At 44.3% G+C, this 21,142-nt stretch overlaps 1 protein-coding gene across 1 annotated transcript in view; it reads left to right on the top strand.

Moving 5' to 3' along the window:
- The first annotated feature begins 5,708 nt into the window (after positions 1–5,708).
- GNG7 (G protein subunit gamma 7) overlaps positions 5,709–21,142 on the top strand; it is a 36,240-nt gene continuing 20,806 nt past the window's right edge. The window contains exon 1 of the mRNA XM_075283697.1: positions 5,709–5,795. The gene's annotated coding sequence lies outside the window, so the exon portion shown is untranslated. The remainder of the gene's footprint in view (positions 5,796–21,142) is intronic.

The following is a 21,142-nucleotide window of genomic DNA, read 5'->3' as shown; positions in this document are numbered from 1 at the left end:
CTCATCCTGGCCATCACCTATCCTAGCTAGAACATGGTCAGCTTTCATCCTTTTTCAGGAAGTTCTCCCTCCCGCCCCGACTCTCCTCACCCCTTTTGGCTTTGGAGTCTGCCCTCGTGTGCCCTGACCCTTCTCAGCATGCGCTGTCCGTGCTGCATGACTGCCTCCTCAATGATGCCACCCCAGAGCTCCCCTCTTATGTGGCTGCTTGGAACTCTGACCTCTCGTTGAGTCTGAAGCCTGCTGACTGGGATAAATCCTTTCTGCTGTCTCACAAGCTGGCTCTGCCCTGCAGTGTGCAGGAGAGGAGCTTCAAGATCCTTACCCAATGGTATAGGTGCCCTGCCCTCCTTCACAGGATCTTCCCTGCAGTTTCTGACCGGTGTTGGCGCTGTGGTACCGAAAGGGGCACTATGCTCCACATCTGGTGAGAATGTGATGTCCTTTGACCGTTCTTGGATGGGTTTTTTTTCCTTGTATTCTAGGGTGTGTGGGCGCTCTGTCGCCACCTCAACTCAGTTGGCCCTTCTATCGGTCCTCCCTGGTAAGCTGTCAAAGAAGGACCTCCTGGGGCATTTCCTCACGTCCGCCAGGGCTGTCATCCCGAGACATTGGCGCAGCTCTACTCCACCTTCCATGCTCGAATTCCTCCAGGAGTTTCTCCTAATTCAGAGGATGGAAGCTCTGGTTGTGGAGGACTCTCCCGACCCCTTCAGGTTTGAGCGCATCTGACGGCCTTGGGTGATGTTCCAGGAGTCTTACAACTTTTCCTCTTCCTTCTCCTAAGCCAGGACTCGGATGCCCCTCGTTTCCTCCTCTTTTCTTCCCATCCCCTCCTCTTGGTCTCTCCTATTTGCCTTCTGTCCTGTCTTCTGTGTTCATTCTTGTTGTCTGGTCACCTCGTCTGTCCTCTGCGTCTTTGTTTGGTATTTTCTCTCCTCCTCTTCCGTTGCAGTCTCTCTGGGTCGGCCTTCCCCGACCTGGTTTTCTTTTCACTTTGCCTAGGCCATATGTATATGCTATACCAGCTGGGGGCTGCCCCCCTTGCCCGCCTCTATTGTACAGTGGGGCAAAAAAGTATTTAGTCAGTCACCAATAGTGCAAGTTCCACCACTTAAAAAGATTAGAGGCGTCTGTAATTTACATCATAGGTAGACCTCAACTATGAGAAAACAAATCCAGAAAATCACATTGTCTGATTTTGTAAGAATTTATTTGCAAATTATGGTGGAAAATAAGTATTTGGTCAGTAACAAAATTTCATCTCAATACTTTGTTATATATCCTTTGTTGGCAATGACAGAGGTCAAACGTTTTCTGTAAGTCTTCACAAGGTTGGCACACACTGTTGTTGGTATGTTGGCCCATTCCTCCATGCAGATCTCCTCTAGAGCAGTGATGTTTTGGGGCTGTCGCTTGGCAACACAGACTTTCAACTCCCTCCAAAGGTATTCTATAGGGTTGAGATCTGGAGACTGGCTAAGCCACTCCAGGACCTTGAAATGCTTCTTACAAAGCCACTCCTTCGTTGCCCTGGCGGTGTGCTTTGGATCATTGTCATGTTGAAAGACCCAGCCACGTTTCATCTTCAATGCCCTTGCTGATGGAAGGAGGTTTGCACTCAAAATCTCACGATACATGGCCCCATTCATTCTTTCATATACCCGGATCAGTCGTCCTGGCCCCTTTGCAGAGAAATAGCCCCAAAGCATGATGTTTCCACCCCCATGCTTTACAGTAAGTATGGTGTTTGATGGATGCAACTCAGTATTCTTTTTCCTCCAAACACGAAAAGTTGTGTTTCTACCAAACAGTTCCAGTTTGGTTTCATCAGACCATAGGACAATACTCTTCTGGATCATCCAAATGCTCTCTAGCAAACTTCAGACGGGCCCGGACATGTACTGGCTTAAGCAGTGGGACACGTCTGGCACTGCAGGATCTGAGTCCCTGGCGGCGTAGTGTGTTACTGATGGTAGGCTTTGTTACATTGGTCCCAGCTCTCTGCAGTTCATTCACTAGGTCCCCCCGCGTGGTTCTGGGATTTTTGCTCACCGTTCTTGTGATCATTTTGACCCCACGGGGTGAGATTTTGCGTGGAGCCCCAGATCGAGGGAGATTATCAGTGATCTTGTATGTCTTCCATTTTCTAATTATTGCTCCCACAGTTGATTTCTTCAATCCAAGCTGGTTGCCTATTGCAGATTCAGTCTACCCAGCCTGGTGCAGGGCTACAATTTTGTTTCTGGTGTCCTTTGACAGCTCTTTGGTCTTCACCATAGTGGAGTTTGGAGTCTGACTGTTTGAGGGTGTGCACAGGTGTCTTTTTATACTGATAACAAGTTTAAACAGGTTCCATTACTACAGGTAATGAGTGGAGGAAAGAGGAGACTCTTAAAGAAGAAGTTACAGGTCTGTGAGAGCCAGAAATCTTGATTGTTTGTAGGTGACCAAGTACTTATTTTCCACCATAATTTGCAAATAAATTCTTACAAAATCAATGTGATTTTCTGGATTTGTTTTCTCATTTTGTTTCTCATAGTTGAGGTCTACCTATGATGTAAATTACAGACGCCTCTCATCTTTTTAAGTGGTGGAACTTGCACTATTGGTGACTGACTAAATACTTTTTTGCCCCACTGTATGTGGCCTGTGTGCCTTGTTCATTGAATCTTTTGTTTGTTTGTATTTTCCGTTATTGAAAAACCTTTAATAAAAATTGATTATACATAAAAATGCTCACTCTACCCCTGGATAAATTCCTTCATGGGTGTAGTTTTCATAATGAATACATTTTAGGGGCTCTGTAAAAGTGGCACGATTCAAAAGTCTTAATATGTGCTCCAAAAATGAAATGGAGCTCCTTCTCTTCTGTGCCCAAACAGCAGTTTACACCCACATATGACATTAAGTAAGTTATCTTAGGTACAACAGTGTCATACATGTGGGCATAAACTGCAGTTTCAGCACACAGCAGGGCGCAGATGTGAAGAAGCGCTATATGGCTTTTTTTTTAGCACAGATTTAGATGTTAGATATCGGGATGCCATGTCATGTCTTCCAGAGGTGCCGATAAAGTGAAATCCCCAACAAAGTGACCCCATTTTAAAAACTGCACATCTCAAAAAATGTATTAAGTGTTATAGTGAACATTAGTTAACACTGAGTTAAAGAAATATGTTTTCTTTTCTCCATATTAGTCTATGAAGAAAGAAGGGGGATAGAAAAGAAATTCAAATAATTGCTGCTGTTACACTCTGATATTCCTGGCTCTTTTAACACTGCTAAGTTGTAGATAGGAGGTTATTAGTATACAGAAAGAGGATTCTCCACTGGGTTCAAAACCCAAATCACACCTAATAAAAAATACATAAAATAAATATTTAAATAGAATAGCCTCTGAAATATCCTTTAGGCTTAGACTACATGATGACTGCGTCTCTGACTCCCATCTTGTGACCAAAGAATGTGAAGGTTATAATCATGTAATGTATGAAAAACATTGTTATCCTTTAAAGCTGAATGCTATATATAATTGCTTATGCTTGAAACTGGTATAATGTTATATGATAAGATGGCGTCTGCATCCAGGATGGGCGCAAGAAAAACAAATGCTTTGCTTGCTACGCAAGGTTACCACGCAGGACCGGGAGTAGCTGGTTATATATGCATAACTTCCAACTTTTGAAAAACGGAAAGGGACAAAATGTGCAGTGCGCTGCGGCAAATTTAGCTCTGCCCACTTTTATGTTGACGCCGCCCATTCTCATTCATTTTTCATGTACCCCCACAAAATATAATCCTCCTACAGTCACCCGTATATTATATGTCCCCACATTATAATGTCCCCTTCCAACTGCCCCACAGTATTAAGTCCCTCTCCTGGTGCCCCAGTTTAAACTGGAGGAAAGTATAGGGGGACATTAAATTGGAGCAGCTGGAGGAGGACATTCTGTCTCTACCCCCTTCCCTCATAGATTGTAAGCCCTCGCGGGCAGGGCCCTCTACCCCACTGTGCCAGTCAGTCATTGTTAGTATTATATCTACCTGTATATTCTGTGTATTGTATGTAACCCCCAAATGTAAAGCACCATGGAATTAATGGTGCTATATAAATAAATAATAATAATAATAAAACAGTGGGTGTAGTTGGAGGAAGGCAATAAATTAATGGTAGCTGGAGAGAGACATGAAACTGGGGGCAACTAGGGGCAAACAGATCCCCCTCCAGCTACTCCCATGGTTTAATGTCCTCCTCCAGTGACCTCCATTGTTTAATGTCCTTCTTAATCCCCCCCAGTTTAATATCCCCCTTCATCTGCCCCCAGTTTAATGTCCCCCCTTGTCTGCCCTCAGTTTAATGTCTCCCTTGGCTGCCCCCAGTTTAATGTCTCCCCTTCCTCTGCCCCCAGTTTCATGTCACCCCTCCAACTCTGCCCCAGTATAATATCCTCCCTCCATCTCTGCCCCCCTCCATCTCTGCTCCCAGTATAATGTCCCCCCTTCATCTCTGCCCCCAGTATAATGTATCCCCTCCATCTCTGCCCCCCGTATAATGTATCCCCTCGATCTCTGCCCCCAGTATAATGTATCAGCTCCATCTCTGCCCCCAGTATAACATTCCCCTTCCATCTCTGGCCCTAGGTTACTGTTTATAATATAAAAACACTGATATTCACCGCGCCCAGAGCAGAGCTCAGCATTTAAGCAGGAGCTGTCTGACGATAGCTCCGGCATCCTTCAATACTGTATTCAACTCTTCTGGACGCAGATGAGTTAAAACCAGGACACACATCCCGCCGTCCGGGACGGTTGGGACGTATGTATATGGAACTGCTTAAACATTTTCTGTTTGATTGAGATGTACCATACCAATCAGGAATGAATATGAACATTTACGTTGTTGTTATCTCAATTACTTTCTCTGCTACTATTTAACCCCCGTGGTCTTAAATAAAAGTGTGTCAGCACACATTACTCTGCTAAGAGAGGAGCTAACACCAACCTTTGTGTCTGGGTGACCCGCTAATCACTCGACAACAGTCCGAGCCATGTAGCCCTAAACCTGATAGGGGTTGTCCAGGCAAGAAAAAATAAAAAATTGAATTGGCTGGCTCACCTTTACCCGATGCCTCCCACTACGTCCAGTCCTTCTGGTCCGTTACTGTCTTCCGGCGAAAGTCTTGCATGTGACTGCAGACGCCAGTCACTACCTGTGACATCCCGGAGTCCCTTCCTGAGGCCGCTGATTGACCCCAGCGGTGGAAAGGAACCAGGACGTCACAGCTGGCGGGCAGAAATCGGAGCAGCAGGACTGAACCACCCTGAGAGGACGCCAGAGTCCCAAGGGCAGGTATGATTCACCTCCCCTAGCCTAGTTAATTTTTATTTTTTTGTCCAGACAACCTCTTTTAAGTTTTATAACGGACATAATAATTTAAAGGCAAGTCATGAATGAATCTGAGAAGGGTTCTCTTGCTTATATACGACTATTCTGTGTTTGAAACGTAGGTGAGATACACTAGCGAGCAGATTTCAGTCACAATGTGGCCTACAATACAGTACATCAGAGAAGTCGATGAGGTACGAGCCATTCCCCTGAAACCCAGCCACCCAGAGCACAGCACCACACACTACCCTCCGATGTCCTCGTCATGAACTCCCATTCTACTAACTGACGCTCGCACACGTACCCCCGGGCATGCGCACTGCCCTCCAAACGCGCGTTCCCGGCCCCGCCTCTTGTGCTCGTCTCGGATAGAAGAGGCAGCTGATGCTGCGCCCGGAGCCCGCGGGTGAGAGGTCATGTGACCGAGGAAAAGGGCGAAGGGGGCTGGGGCTGGGGCTGGGGCTGGGATTGGGATTCTCACCCTGTGTTTAGCTTTGCATGGCGGGCTATGAGCTCCCGTATAGTGCCTGTACACAGTGTCAGTATCCACGGGAGCGATAGCTGTGCTGGGTGCATACGGCCGTGGGGCCTTGCTATACTAGTGTGTGTGTGTGTGTGGTAGAAGATGATGCTTCGTTTGCTGCTGTACCAAAGTAAGGTCCTCATCTGTGGCTTGTTGGTGCCCACAGCTCTGACTGCACAACCATGGAGGGAGCAGCCCTGTTCGGCTCCTCACATAGGCTGCAGGTCAAGGCCGGTTGTCTCTGCTGGATGTGTTCTGTCTGAGGAAGGGCTATTCCACTCAGTGCCAGTATTCAAGTCCAAAAGTTTCATTTACCATATGGTTAATGCACCTGTGTTATGTTACTGTTTTGTGTGGAATGGTTATTGGACTGCTGGTGCTGTTTATGGAGCCCCCCAAACTTAAAGAGGACCTTTCATCAGATTTGGCACATGCAGTTCTATATACTGCTGGAAAGCTGACAGTGCACTGAATTCAGCGCACTGTCGGCTTTCCCGATCTGTGCCCCGGGTAAAGAGCTATCGGTCCCGATACCGTAGCTCTTTACAGTCAGAAGGGCGTTCCTTACAGTCTGTCAGGTACGTCCTTCTTCAAAGCAGCGCCTATCGCACTGTGCTGTGAGAGCGGGAGGAACGCCCCCTCCCCTCCTGATAATACTCGTCTATGGCCAAGCACTGTGAGCAGAGGGAGGGAGCGTTCCTCCACGCTCACATTGTACAGCGCGATAGGCGCTGCTTTGAACAAGGATGTACCTGACAGACTGTCAGGAACGCCCTTCTGACTGTAAAGAGCTACGGTATCGGGACCGATAGCTCTTTACCCGGGGCACAGATCGGGAAAGCCGACCGTGTGCTGAATTCAGTGCACTGTCAGCTTTCCAGCAGTATATAGAACTGCCTGTGCCCAATCTGATGAAAGGTCCTCTTTAAGTTTGGTCATATAAAAGAAACACGGGGGGCTCCATAAACAGCACCAGCAGTCCTGTAAAGCGACCTGGAGCGTACCTGGACAGAAAGCTCTTTACCCGGGGCACAGATCGGGTCAGCGCACTGTCGGCTTTCCAGCAGTAAATAGAACTGCCTGTGCCCCAAACCATGAAAGGTCCTCTTTAAGATTTGAGATTTTGTCATATTTGATATAAATTTAGCCGATGAGAAATCGTGACTTCTAAACGTATGGATGCATGCTACACTCATATGGCAGTATTTGGAAGTAGGGTGTACATGCATTGCAGGCTCCATGTAGTGTTAGTACTTGCAGCCTGGTTCACGTTTGTGTTCGGTATTCCATCTGGGGAGTCCACATGAAAGCACGCAGACCCCATAGATTATAATATATGCGAAGAGAAAAGTACTTCTTGAACGAACTATTTTCCTCTCTGCATGAAAAGACACGGACCCCATTATAGTCTATGCGGTCGGTATTCTGTTCGGGGGGTCTCCAAGCGGACTCCCTGAATGGAATACTGAACGCAGATGTGAACCAGGCCTAACTGTGCCCTTGGTGGTATTGTTGTAGTGTGTGTTGTTTTTTTTTTTTTTTTAAGGGATTCTATTAAAAACCATGTTTTAAACTAAAAACACATAGGAATAGCCTTTATAAAGACTATATATCTCTTACCTTTATCTTGAGGGTCCGCAGCACCATTTTTTGAATTAGTCTTCTTTTCTTCTTTATGCTAATTGCGCTCAGAAAGCAGGAGACTACTGCAAAATGGCCAACAGACATGCGCAGTCGGCTGTTCTGTCGGCCATTTTGTGGTGGTCTCCTGTAAGAATACAGTAAATAAGTAAGCGGCCTACAAGTTTGACCGCCTGCGCCGGAAGAAGACTCGTGAAGAGGACGTTCCTGAAGAAGATGGAGACAGCGCTGGAGAGTTCTCTCGCAGCATTGGGGACGCCCCCAGTGCTGTTTGAGCGCTGGGGCCCACCCCCAGTGCTGCGAGTGAACTCATTTGCATGGCGACAAAAACCGGGATTTCTATGGAAAGGCAGCGTGTAGAAGACATCTAAAGGTAGGAGAAGAATAGCCTCCTATGTGTCAACTAGAGAAAAAAAAAATGTTTTAATGATAGAATCCTTTTAACAGATGTGTCTAGGATTCGCTGGAAGCTGTAGAAATTGGGTTTTAATCTGACTGTCCAGGGTACAACATCCAGAGAAGTGGTGCAAAACTAGAGAAATCTTGGAGATAGGTGTGGGAGGTTCTGATAATAGGGGAGGGTAGTTTTAGGTCATTGGGCGAACAAAGAGCACGACTTGGGTGGTAGACAGAGATTAGGGAGGTAATGTACAGAGCTGCTGTGGAGCGCTTTGTGGATGAGAGTGATGACTTTATATTGTATTCTATAGTGAATAAGCATCCAGTGCCGTTACCGGCAGACTAAAGGCATTAGTGTAACATTCAGATGGATAGATGAGATTTGCTGCCTCTTTAAGAGAGGAGAGTTTAATAAGGGGAAGACTGACTAGTAAGGAGTTACAGTAGTCAAGTCTAGCGTGAATCAGGATGTCAGTAAGGGCTTTTAAATGTTTCCGTGCTAAGGAAAGGGGGGATTCTGAAGTAGTTTTTTGGGTAAAGTGGGCTTCAGTTTTCCAGTCCATGGGTATAGGAAAGTCCTGAGTCAAACACAACCCCAGCAATGTGTGTATGCTGCCTCCATATTAGATCACAGACTGAAATGGAAATATCAGGGATAAGTCTGTTAGTAGATGGTGGAAATAGCAGCAGTTCAGTCTTTGTAAGATTCGGTTTCAGATAGAAGGAAAACATGACATCAGAGAAAGTCACTGGAGTCCTGCAATAATGTACGATCGATGCCATGAGAGAAGGTATACAGCCCTGGGAAACCCCAGCAGCAAGGGGAAGAGAAGTGACAGAGCCACCAAAGACAAGTATGGAAAATATGGTCTGAGAGAGAGTAGGAAAACCAAGAGAGAGAGTTTCCAGGAGGCCAACAGTGCAGAGCATACCAAAGAGAAGTTGATATTCTACATGATCAAATACTACTGTGAGATCCAGAAGAATAACAAGTGAATAATTGCTTTTAAATATAGATGGCAGCAGATCATTGGAAAGTTGTAAGGGTTATTTCAGCACCATTCAGCGTGTGGAAGCCAGATTATAGGGGTCCAGAAGAGAGTTAGCAGGGAGGTAGCAGATTAAGCAAGAATAGACTAGATGTTCCAAGATAGGATAATACTAGTAGTAATGTGTGGTGTCCATATCTGCAAGAGTAGTCGTGGTGTCAGGTAGCTAAATGTCCTTAAATTGCTTCTGTGTACCTCTGTGTCGGGAGTTGATACCAGTATAAGCAGGACTGCTAGTCCATCTCCTCGATTATCCAAAGTTAAATCTTGTCGGGCAGTTTGAATGACTTTGGGCCTTCCAGGAGTCTTGGGCTGTATATATAATCTGCCATTGCTCCAAGTGAAACCCAGTGACCACACAAATCTGTGGCTAAGACTGAGATATAACTCGGTGGTTCTTGCAGAATCATGTGACAATTGTAAGCTGGGGAAAGGGCTTTTGATTGTGCAATTTCTGCATTATCTGGTTGTGCCTTTATTCATTCTGTCAATTTGCAGGTTTTGTTTCTTAATTCTGCACGTTTCACCCTGCACCCCAAATGAGTCCACTTCCAGAATATTGCATCGGGATGACCATTCTGTGCTCATATATTCAATTTGCAGCCATTAAAATTATTAATCTCAGAGCAGCTTGTGATAGGTTATTGCTCATCCTAAAGGGTGACTATGAGACTGCTATCCTATAAGAAATCATTGTCTGTATGTTTGTTGTGTGATTCCTCTCAGCGAATCACTGCTTGGTGAACAGCATGCACTTTGTAACATCTGAATAGGGAAGAAAACCTAAGTTATTTGGGTGCTACCAGGCTGTGAGCAAGTAGAAATGTACCAACTCGCATCAAAATAGAAATGTTAAACTTTTGTATGCCAAATGTTTAACCCCTTCCAATTCAGTGACTTTTTTTTTTATTTTCAATTTTTCACTTTTTTGACTCTCCACCTCCCAAACATCATAACTTTTTTTTATTTGCTATATGAGGGCTTAATGTTTGTGGGACAACTTGTTCTTCATAATTAATACCATGTATCTCTACAATGTACTGGGATGCTGGAAAAAAAATTCAGAATCTTGGAGGAATTGGAGAAAAAGTGGATTTTCTTATGGGCTTTGTTTTTATGGTGTTCACTCTGCAGCCAAATTGGAATGTTATCTGCATTCTATGTTTTGTTGCGATTCCAGGGTTACCAAATTTATACAATTTTATTTACATTTTAACCCCTTTACAAAAATCGAAAACTTTGCAAAAATATTATATCTAAAAATTGCCATATACTGACACCCATAACTTTTTTCTTTTTTAAAAAAATATTTCCCTGTACAGGGATGCGTAAGGCATCTTTTTTTGGAGGGCCAGGTATACTTATTAGTTATACCATTTTGGGGAGTATCTATTGTTTTGATCTTTTTTTTTTTTTTTTTTTTTTTTTTTTTTTATCTGAGGAAAAACAACCAAATATGTGTTTCACAGTATTGAAGTACTTTAATATGTGTTCTAGGATAACGGGTGACTTGATAGAGATTTGTGTGTGTGTGTGTGTGTGTGTGTGTGTGTATATATATATATATATATATATATATATATATATAGTGTGTATTTTTTTTTCTACTTTTTTATATATTGCACTTATTAGACCCTGTAGGGGTCTTGAACCCTAGGGGGTCTGATCATTAATGCAATGCAGTAGAACTGTACTTCTATTTCAGACTAGCCCTCAAATCTGATGTTTCCCTCCTTAGGAGGGAACCCTCCATACTCTATTCGGCATGTGGGTCCTGGGCACGATGGTCTTGACCTCCAAAGCCATCCCTTTCGCTCAGTTTCACTCACGCCCTTTGCAATTGGCAATTCTGGCCTGCTGGGACTAGTTTCTGTCCAGCCTCGAACGCTTGTTTCTCCTGCCTCCCAGGTTAATTTAGAGTTTCTTTGATGGTTTTCCTTCCTAGGAATCTTTCTTCCCCTCCATTGGCAGTGATCCTCTCCGATGCCAGTCTTCCAGCTGGGGAGTGGTCTTTTGTGCCTTGACCCTTCAGGGCTTTGTGATTTAAAGCTGAGAATTCCTTCCAGATCAACCTACTGGAACTGCAGGCCATCTTCTTAGCCCTGTCTTATTGGACCTCTCTTCTCCAAGGGCATCTGATCAGGGTCCAATCCGCCAAATCCACCGCAGTCACCTGTTTGAACTATCAGAGGGATACCAGGAGCATTGTGGCCTTGCTAGAAGCCTCCTGCTCACTTGTTTGTCTGGAGTGTCTTGTTCCAGCCCTGTTGGCGGTCCTTATTCCAGGCATGGACTATCTAAGCTGAGGAAAGCCTGTCCAGGGTGCGTGGTTGTTTCTCCAAAAGATCTTTCTCCAATAGGACTCCTGGTTAGGTAGTCCCAACGTAAACATCTTTGCCTCCCATCTGAACCACAACCTCTCCCTCCATGTAGCTAGGCCCCAGGACCATCGGAGCATAGTCGCTGTCACCCTCGTGATTTCTTGTTTGGACTTCCGCCTCCTCCTCCTCTTCTCCCTCGGGTTCTCAAGAAACTCAATACCGAGGTGGTTCCAGCCATCTGGTAGACCCAGATTGTCCCCGCCTAGTATGCGGATTTCATGTAGCTGCTGGCGAACACTCTTCCTGGCCTTTTCCTCTACTAGTCACCCTGCTGTCTCAAGGACTGCTTTTCCACTTTACCTCAGCAGTGTTTTCAGATGTGGGCGTTGAAGGCTAAGGAATGAGTTGACTTTGTTTTTCAGAGCCTGTTGTCCAGACCATGCTGAAGGCTTGAAAACTCAAGTCTGCAGAGATGTTTCATTGGACATGAAAGGCCTACGGTGGTGTGAGGATAATGACTTCCATTCACTCTCCTTTTCTCCAGTCCAATCTGTGCCGAGGCCTTGGCCTTTCTTTTTTTTAAAGGCCAAGTTTTCTGTCCTTTCCATTATTTTCAGAAATCCCTGGCCTTCCGGCCTCAGGTGAAGACCGTCTTGCAGGGGGTGGCAAACTAAGCTCCTCTCAACCGTTCTTACATGGGACATTAATGGAATTATTTGCTTGCTGACATTGATGGGATATCCTAGGATAGCCCATTAATGTTAGATCACCGGTACTGAGACAGTGTGGGTCTCCGTATTGTTTGTATAATGCGAGCCACGGTGTTCACTTGTCGTATAAACTGTAGTGGTGAATTTAGGTACTGCAGCGCTGCCGCATAGATTTCAATGGGACAGTGTTGCAGTACCTACACTTGCTGCTACAGTTTGTATACTTCGGTACTGATGACCTGTGGGGTCTTGAGTGTCGGACCCCCGGTGATCTAAAATTGATTAACTATCCTATCCTGTGCGCTAGGATGCTTGCATGGCTGTGTAATTCCTGCCCACATGTGGGGTTTTCTGTGCTCAGGGCTCGTTCACATCTGCGTTCACTGTCCTTATTGCAGGTTTCCGTTTCCTACATAAAACAGAGCAGGAGACGGAAGCCTGCAGGAGACTCTCACCCATTCATTTGAATGGGTGAGAAAGCTGTCCGGCCGTGCGCGGCAGTGAGCGTTTTGCGCTCTCCGCCGCGAAACCGGGTTTTATAATCCGGACACAGAGTCGGACATGCACTACTCTGTGTCCGGATAAAAAAATCCGGTTTCGCGGCGGAGAGCCTAAAACGCTCACCGCCGCTCACGGCCGGACCTGGTCTATGGTTTCCGTCTTCTGCCATACAGAAGACGGAAACCATAGAACGGAGACATGAACGCAGGTGTGAACCCAGCGTCAGCAGAAATTGCATAACAAATTTATAGACGGGGTTTCTTTAACTCCTTGTGAATGTATAAATTGTAGAGCTAAATGAACGTATTATTGGAAAAAAAATGAAATGTTAAATTTCATCTCCATTGTTTTAATTCTAAAATAATCTCAAGGACTCGTAAAAGATGACGCCATTAAAAAGGAGAGATTTGGTAGATAATATTTATTAACCTATTTGGGTGGTATGATTGTCTGAAAAGCAGAGCATTTCATGTTTTGAAAATTGCAATTTTTTTTCCCAAATTTCATATAGTTTTTTGTTGTTTTTTTTTTTTTTTTTTTTTTTTAAAGAATTAAAATTATTATTTATTTATATAGCACCATTAATTCCATGGTGCTTTACATTTGGGGGTTACATACAAAAATGTTTATCAATATTTACTACCAACATGAAGTACAATGTGCCACGAAAAAAATCTCAAACTCACAATCACTTGGGTAAGTTAAAGCATCTCAAGATGATAGGGCTTTATCTTTAGGCCGGGGCCCTATGTGGAGGAAATGTCGCAGAAAAAAAAATGCGGCATTTTACAGTTGCAGCAAAGTGGAAGGGATTCTAGTGAAATAAAATATGCTCAGCGGACATGCTGCGATCTCCAAAACCGTAACACTTATGGAAATCGCAAAATCGCAGAGGTCAATTATAGCTAAAGAAATGCCGGCGATTTTCTTATAGATGTAATTGAAGCAGAAAGACCGCAGAGGAAACTTCTGTGAACTTTCTGTGCGAATTGCTGCGGGAAAAACTGAGATGCGTTGTATGTATGCATTTTTAATCTGCAACTATAGCACTAAAAACGGTCTCTGTTTACCCATCGCCTTATGGTAGGGCAATACCAGAGTGTAGCAAATGTTATTAAAAAAATTGGATTAAATTGGTCAGGTTGTACTGAAGATGTAGAAGACAGAGCCCATAATTTGAGGATGATTTTACAATATCACTTCTTGTGCTGGTCATACTATTTTACAACAAATTTTGATATGTTTGGAAAAAATGACTATAACTGGGTCTGCCAGGTTTTCCCCTGAAAAATGCAGAGAATAGTCCTGCTTACGGGACGTTTCTCAAGCAATTCTGGGACGGAATCGCCGAACATAGTTTGAGTGCTTGTTTGAATCCAGCCTGAACTGAAACTATGAAGCTTCATTCATGTTTTTCTAGTTGTAAATATTAAAGACAAATTGAAAATACATAAAAATAGACTGTCTAGCAAATTCTTATGTGTTACACAAGCAAGCTTTGTAAGCTGAGCTCTATAGTTCAATACCATACATGGTAATTATGTTGACATAGCCATGAGGGGGCGCCAGAAACTAAGCTTGGAATTGTTCTGCTGCAGCAGGATTCTTGAAGCAGTATGAATGATATGACATAACTAGCAGGTCAGATCTCTGCGTGCTAAGATTTGCTATTTATATGATTAGCATTTAATGTGGTATTTTCATAGATCTCTGCTCGTGTGAAGTGTTATTGATGGCCATTGCATTGTGCCCACTCCAAGCAAGGTTTACCAGGAGGACACAGGGACAATTTGAGCAGCTTCTGTTATTTTTTCTTATTTCACTCAGGCCTGTGTAGTGTTCATAAAGATGAGTCAAGTATTGATCACATTCTTTTACTGCTCCTGAACAGCATGTTCTATCGCACATTTGGCTAGGAAAAATACATGTGTTCTCAGGCAAGTATATCGAGTCTTTACTAAGTGACTTTTATCTGAAGAATTTACCTTGCATAAATGAGAGGAGCATGGAACACCTTAATGCTAAAGCCCCACGTTTTGATAATGCAGCATTTCTTCCAGGAGATACGTCGCGGCAAAAACAATGTCTTATAGTACCCGAAAAGTGAATGAGGTTCTGGCTACGCCTATCCACACATTGCAGCAAAAATCTGCTGATCAAAAGCTGTGTTTTCAAAAATGCCTGTATTTTTGAACGTCGCAACATGTCAGTTATGTCTGCAGAAACACTGGCATTTTCCCTTTAGGTATGATAAAGAGGACCTTTCATTTCCTCAGGCACATGTGGTTTTATATACTGTTAGCCTGAATTCAGCACACTGTCAGCTTTCCCGTTATGTGCTATGGGGCTTGAGATATCTCTCCACTGTCAGAATAGCGCTCCAGAGAGTCTAGCGGGGCTGTGAGTAATGCCCCTCCTGACAGTACTGTCCATAGCCCTGTACTGTCAGAGGGGGTATTCCTTGTCGCCCAGCCATGACGCTAAGCTTTGAGGAACACACCCCTCCCTCGACTGTACTCATCCATAGACTAGTACTTAGGGGGTGTTCTTTACAGCTCAACATCATGGCTGCGCGGTAAGAACTGTCAGGGAGGGGACGGTCCTCACAGCCCATCTAGACTGTCAGGAATGCCCTTCTGACAGTGGGGAATCGGTAATGGCACTGATATCTCTTGCCCAGGGGCAAATAATGGGAAAGCCGACATTGTGCTGAATTCAGTGCACTGTCGGCTCTCTAGTGGCATATAAAACCGCATGTGCCCGAGGACATAAAAGGTACTCTTTAACCACATAAGGACCGCCGTACGTAAAATTACAGCCTGCGGTCCTGGTACCTAAAGACCAGACTATTGCTGAAATACGTCAAGTCTTTAGGTACCTCCTTGCCGGGGGGTTGGGGGGGGAAACAGGGGTTTAGGTGTTACTAACACCCCCCCCCCCCCCTCAATAATGTCCAGCCGGAACTGAGTCTGACTGGGCGTTTTAACTCTTTTGATCGTGCTGTGAAACATCACGGCGCGATCGAAAGGGATCTGGCGAGATCAGGGGGTGTCGATATCAGTAAAAGGCAGCCTGGGGTCTGTCCGGTGACCCCAGGCTCCCGGAGCCCCCACATACCTGGTTGATCCTGCTGGGTGATGGAGGAAGTGAGCGATGTCGCTCACTTCCTCTGTAGCTTGCAGGACACTGAATGCTGTGTCTTGCAAGCTACAATGCAAAATCAGTTGACGCTTTTATCAACAGATGAGAACCCGTTTTTTGTTATTGGAATGCACTCGGGTATCCGCTAAGCGCCTTCTGTTAAAATCAGTGGGGGATTCCGTTCCTTTCCAAAGAGTATCAAATCGGAGCATTGGAACTTGGTTGTGCCCATTCAATCTACTTCACATAAATGTATGCCATGGAACTTTTAGGGTTGAATTTACATCTTTGCCAGTTGGTTCTTATTCATGGCTACGATTTTTCTAGCATGACTGTTTTATCAGCTTTTATAAAACTCCCCCATAAGAGTGGAAGAGTAAGGGCCCTGTCTCCGCTTTGTGGGTTTCCGTCTTCTGCTGACAGGAGACGGAAACTCGGCAGTCAGTGTCCGCCTGTGAGCATCTTCTGGTCTCCAAGGCGAAACCATGTTTTTTTAACCAGACACAGTCCTGCATGTCTGACTTTGTGTCTGGTTAAACATACCCGGTTTCGCTGCGGAGAGCAGAAGACGCTCACGGGTGGACATTTTGCAAACCCATTCAAATGAACGGGTTTGAAAACTGACTGCCGGTTTCCATCTTCTGTCCAGTTTCTCGGGCAGAAGACAGAAACCTGCAAAGCGGAGACTGGACGCAGGTGTGAACCCACCCTAAGGCTAATAACCAGTATTGGCAGAAGGTTTTTTTCTTACAGTTTCATATAGTATCTATAGATGTACTTTTACAAGATTCTCTGTTTCAGAAACAAAAAAGCCATACAAATAATCCTGCAACATGTTCTGATAGTTTGGGTTTGTTTTGATTCAAAAAGAATCTGTTATTTTGTAAGTAGTCAGAATTTGTCCTCATACAGGTCACCTTTTCCTCACCAGTAATGGCCTAATTTACAGATCTTTATGTCCTGTGAAGACACGGAACTGCATAAGTACAAGCAGTGCTGTCTGTCTTTGATGCTTATTGGACTGCTAGGTCACAGTAGTATGAAGCTAATCATAATGCTGTATGCATGCAGATGTAGAGCAGATATTGATAGTAAAGCCAGTTTTACACATTACCAGCCCAGGGCAGTTTTTGATGGAATCTAAAGCAGTTTAGTGGCTTATTCACACATCCGCTGTCAGGTCATGAGCAGCACATGATCCTGCTGCTCTTTTTCAGGTTGATCCAATCAACTTTTTTTTATTATATTTTTTTTTTAATTCTTTTTTAGTGTCTGTCATTCCATGAAAACAGAGAGGACATGGATGGTGTCCTTTTCACTGCACTCATACTCATTAATGGAGAATGTCTCCATTATTTTTCCACTGACTATTGTGAAGAAGGACATCACACGTCTGCTAAAAGTGGTGATGTCACTGCAGATACGTCACCAGTCTCCATCAGGTGCCTGCCGAGGCTAGTAAGTGGCTTAAAGAGGACCTTTCACCGATTTGGGCACAGGCAGTTCTATATACTGCTGGAAAAGCTGACAGCGCGCTGAATTCAGCGCACTGTCGGCTTTCCCGATCTGTGCCCTGGGTAAAGTGCTATCGGTCCCGGTACTGTAGCTCTTTACAGTCAGAAGGGTGTTTCTGACACTTAGCCAGGGACGCCCTTCTGCCCAGCAGCGCCTATCGCGCTGTACTGTGGAACGGGGAGGAATGCCCCCTCCCTCTCCTGATAATACTCGTCTATGGACGAGCACTGTGAGCAGAGGGAGGGGGCATTCCTCCCCGTTCCACAGTACAGCGCGATAGGCACTGCTGGGCAGAAGGGCGTCCCTGGCTAGGTGTCAGAAACGCTCTTCTGACACTAAAGCGCTAGGGTACCGGGACCGATAGCGCTTTACCCGGGGCACAGATCGGGAAAGCCGACAATGCGCTGAATTCAGCGCACTGTCAGCTTTCCAGCAGTATATAACACTGCATGTGCCCAATCTGATGAAAGGTCCTCTTTAAGCCATTACCTGAACTTCTGCACATTGCCGAAAGAGGACTCCACAACCAGAGGACCAGGAATAGCCAAGTGTCATTTTATTTTACCCAATCCCCAGCTTCTCCTGCACTTTTCCAATGATCCTGAAAAATATTTTGTAGCCATTCTTGACTTTGGCTCAAAAAGCTGCAACAAAATCTGCAACAAAAAAAGCAGCATTTCCACAATGTGAGGCCTCATCCTGAAGTTAAGAAACATATTGCAGAAAAGGTACGTGTTTTTTTTGTTGTTGCTGATTTTGCCACACTTTTCTGAATTAAAGGCAGAAAGTAGAAGTATTAGTGGTCTTTTAGTATTTCCATTCCTTTATATTTCCCATTTCTTTTGGATACACTCTTCGCTTTGGCTCAAAAAACTGCAGCAAATTATGCAAAAAGAAAAAGCAGCAGTTTTTCCAGAAAGTGTCGTCTCAACATGTCAATTATAATTCCGAAAACGCCAGCGTTTTTCCATATAGGTATAATTGAAGCAGAAATTCCCGCAGAGGAAAACTGTGGAATTTCTGTGAAAAGAGCTGCGGGAAAAACCTTGAAACATTACTGCCGTGGTTTTTCCTGCAGTGACTTTTGGCTTTGGCTTTCTACCTCACTCGCCTTAGCCCAAAGAGGTTTCCCATGGAAGCAAGTGTAAAAATCATAATGCCAATGGGATAAACAGACAGAAATGAATAGTGTAGCAACTACAGTTAAAAATCCATTTGACATACAACCATGTAAAATATGTGCATTCATGGTCATGTTCTTTAGCATCAAAGTGTAAAAACTCTGCAAAGTATTTTTTCATTATTAATAATGATCTTTGCAAAAACATGTAACGTTCACTTGGCTATAAATTTAATTCTAATCATGTTCATGAGAATACCAATATATTGAGCATTGTTGTGCATATTTGACCAAATTATTGCAATTGTTTTCTTTCCACTTTAAAGGCCCATTCCCACGGAGTAACGCTGCGCTCATTCTGACACGTAAACAGAATGAGCACAGAATTGCTCCATGGGAACGGACCTAAGACTACGGCCCCTCGGAGCAAAAAAGTACTGTGGAAATAACCGCAGCAGAAATGAATTGGAATTTTTTTTTTTTTTCGGCAGCGTTTTTCCTATTATACCTGTATAGAACACCAGCATTTCTGTAGGTATAATCGAATGTTTTTAAAAACCCCACAGATTTTTTCTGCAATGTGTGGATAGAATTAGCCAAAATCCCATTCACTTTGCAGATACTGTGAAGTGTGGCGTTTTTTGCCATGTTGTTTCCATTATAGCTAAAACACTGCATTTTCATAATGTGGAGCCCTGGCCTAACTGCATTTTTATTCACATAAGGCACACAATACAGACAGGGATATGCATGAAGGATATAGAACCGAGCATGGCAATCTTAGTAAATACGGGTTTTGGGTCATGTTATTCCTGTTGATTAATTTTCTATTGTAACAATAAAATTTGGTCAGTAGGCCCAGGTTTGGTTACGAACCTGCGAAATGATATAATTGGAAAGAAGTGGGAGAAGGAAATAAGAAGGAATTGAGATGACTAGGGTGGGAAGGGGGAAGAAGAGAGAGCATTCCTGGAAAGTGACAAGGATGGCACAAAATTGAAACGCTTTAGAAATCTTTTTACAAAACCCTGATTTGCACAAAAATGGGCAACATTTTTATGCCTTGTGCACCAGTAAACTGGTAAATTAAACTGATTTTGAAACCTAGACATTGGTTGAGATTTATCATGCCCTTGTACACCAGGTTTGTAATGGACAAGGCATGAAATAGTCTTATACACTAATTTTTATTTTTTGTAAAAATTTTCAACTTGAGGCTGGGGACCCCTTGTGGCGTAAACTGCAGTGTTTTACATACCACACATTGCAGGAAAATACGCAAAATGGAAATATGTGACTTCTAAACCATTGTGGTTTTAGAAAATGCAGTATGTCGATTATGCCTATGGAAACACCAGCGGTTTACCTAAAGCAGGGGTGCTCACACTTCTTCAGCAGGTGAGCTACTTTATAAACTGGCAAGGCAAAAGATCTACAACCCACTTCTTGTGGGGTGGGCCTGTGGGCGGGGCTGGGGCGTGTCTGTGGGTGGGGTGTGTCATGTGGGTGGGGTCGGACGGAGCGTGAGAGTAGGAGACAGCGGCGTTCTGTGGCTGCCCAGGGATCCCCGATGTCTGCTTCTTCACAGCGCAGGCTGAGAGTGCCAGTGTCCTGAGATGACTCTCAGCCTGCGCTGTGAAGAAGCAGCACCCCGGCTCCCTCCATCCCTAAGAGCGGGCAGTACGTCATCCTCCAGAGCTGCTGCTGCCCAGCCTGCAAGTGGCCGGAGTGCTTGTTCACAGCACAGGCTGAGAGTCGACTCTCATCCTGCACTGGGAACAAGCAGACACCGGGGATCCCTGGCTGCATCCCACGATCGACCCATACGTCCTTTGCGATCGACCGGTAGATCGCGATCGACGTATTGGGCACCCCTGACCTAAAGGTATAATTGAAGGAGAAAGTCTGCAGAGGAAAATCTGTGAACTTTCTGAAAAAAACAATGCAGGAAAATATGGGGCCACACGGTGGCTCAGTGGTTAGCACTGCAGCCTTGCAGCGCTGGAGTCCTGGTGTTCAAATCCTGCCATGGGCAAAAAAACCATCTGCAAGGAGTTTGTATGTTCTCCCCGTGTTTGCATGGATTTCCATCCCATATTCCAAAAAAAGACATACTGTTAGGGAAAAATGTACATTGTGAGCTCTATGTGGGGCTCACAATCTACATTAAAAAAAAAAAAAAAAAAAACAATGCAGGAAAGACTCCACATTTTTTCTGCATTGTTTTTTCGCTGCAGCCTGCTACGTGGTGCCATAATTTAAAACTTTTATGCCACTCTCACCACTTTCTTGAAAAGTGCATGATGGGAGTTTTATGTTCATATATGCCAGTTTACTATTGCAAATTATCCCTCAAATCGGTGTCTGCTATGAGTGTAGATTTTTGTGCAGGTGCACGGCCATGCAGAAGGTGCTCCTTGTCATGACCGAGGAATGCTCTCCAGTGCTGCAGAGTGTTTTTATACCATAAAAATTTACAACAGGTAAAGTGATATTTGTGTGGATCATGAGCATCTTTATCTAGATTATTACGGTTCTGTATGGGAGTCATGTATTTTATGATACTGTGCAAGATTTATTTATTCTTTTGAGAAACCGTTTTCTTGCATTCCCATACGGGAGTTTTCCCGAGATTTTTGTGATAGGAGAATGTAATATAAGCTCTTCAGTCAGCAAGCTAGTCAGCAATTTTTGGGTTTGGTCTTTTACTGATTTACCCATTAGGTGTGATACTCTGCACACTAATTGTACTGACAGTAGGACAGGTCACTGTGTATTGCTCATCATCGGGTTTACCGTTGGTCCAGGTACCCAAGCGCTCCAATTGCTTTAG

This window comes from Leptodactylus fuscus, chromosome 1, assembly GCF_031893055.1.
Source record: "Leptodactylus fuscus isolate aLepFus1 chromosome 1, aLepFus1.hap2, whole genome shotgun sequence".
NCBI classification, from domain to species: Eukaryota; Metazoa; Chordata; class Amphibia; order Anura; family Leptodactylidae; genus Leptodactylus; species Leptodactylus fuscus.
The sequence above is the reverse complement of the archived record's forward strand: the minus strand, read 5'-3'. Positions and strand labels throughout refer to the sequence as shown.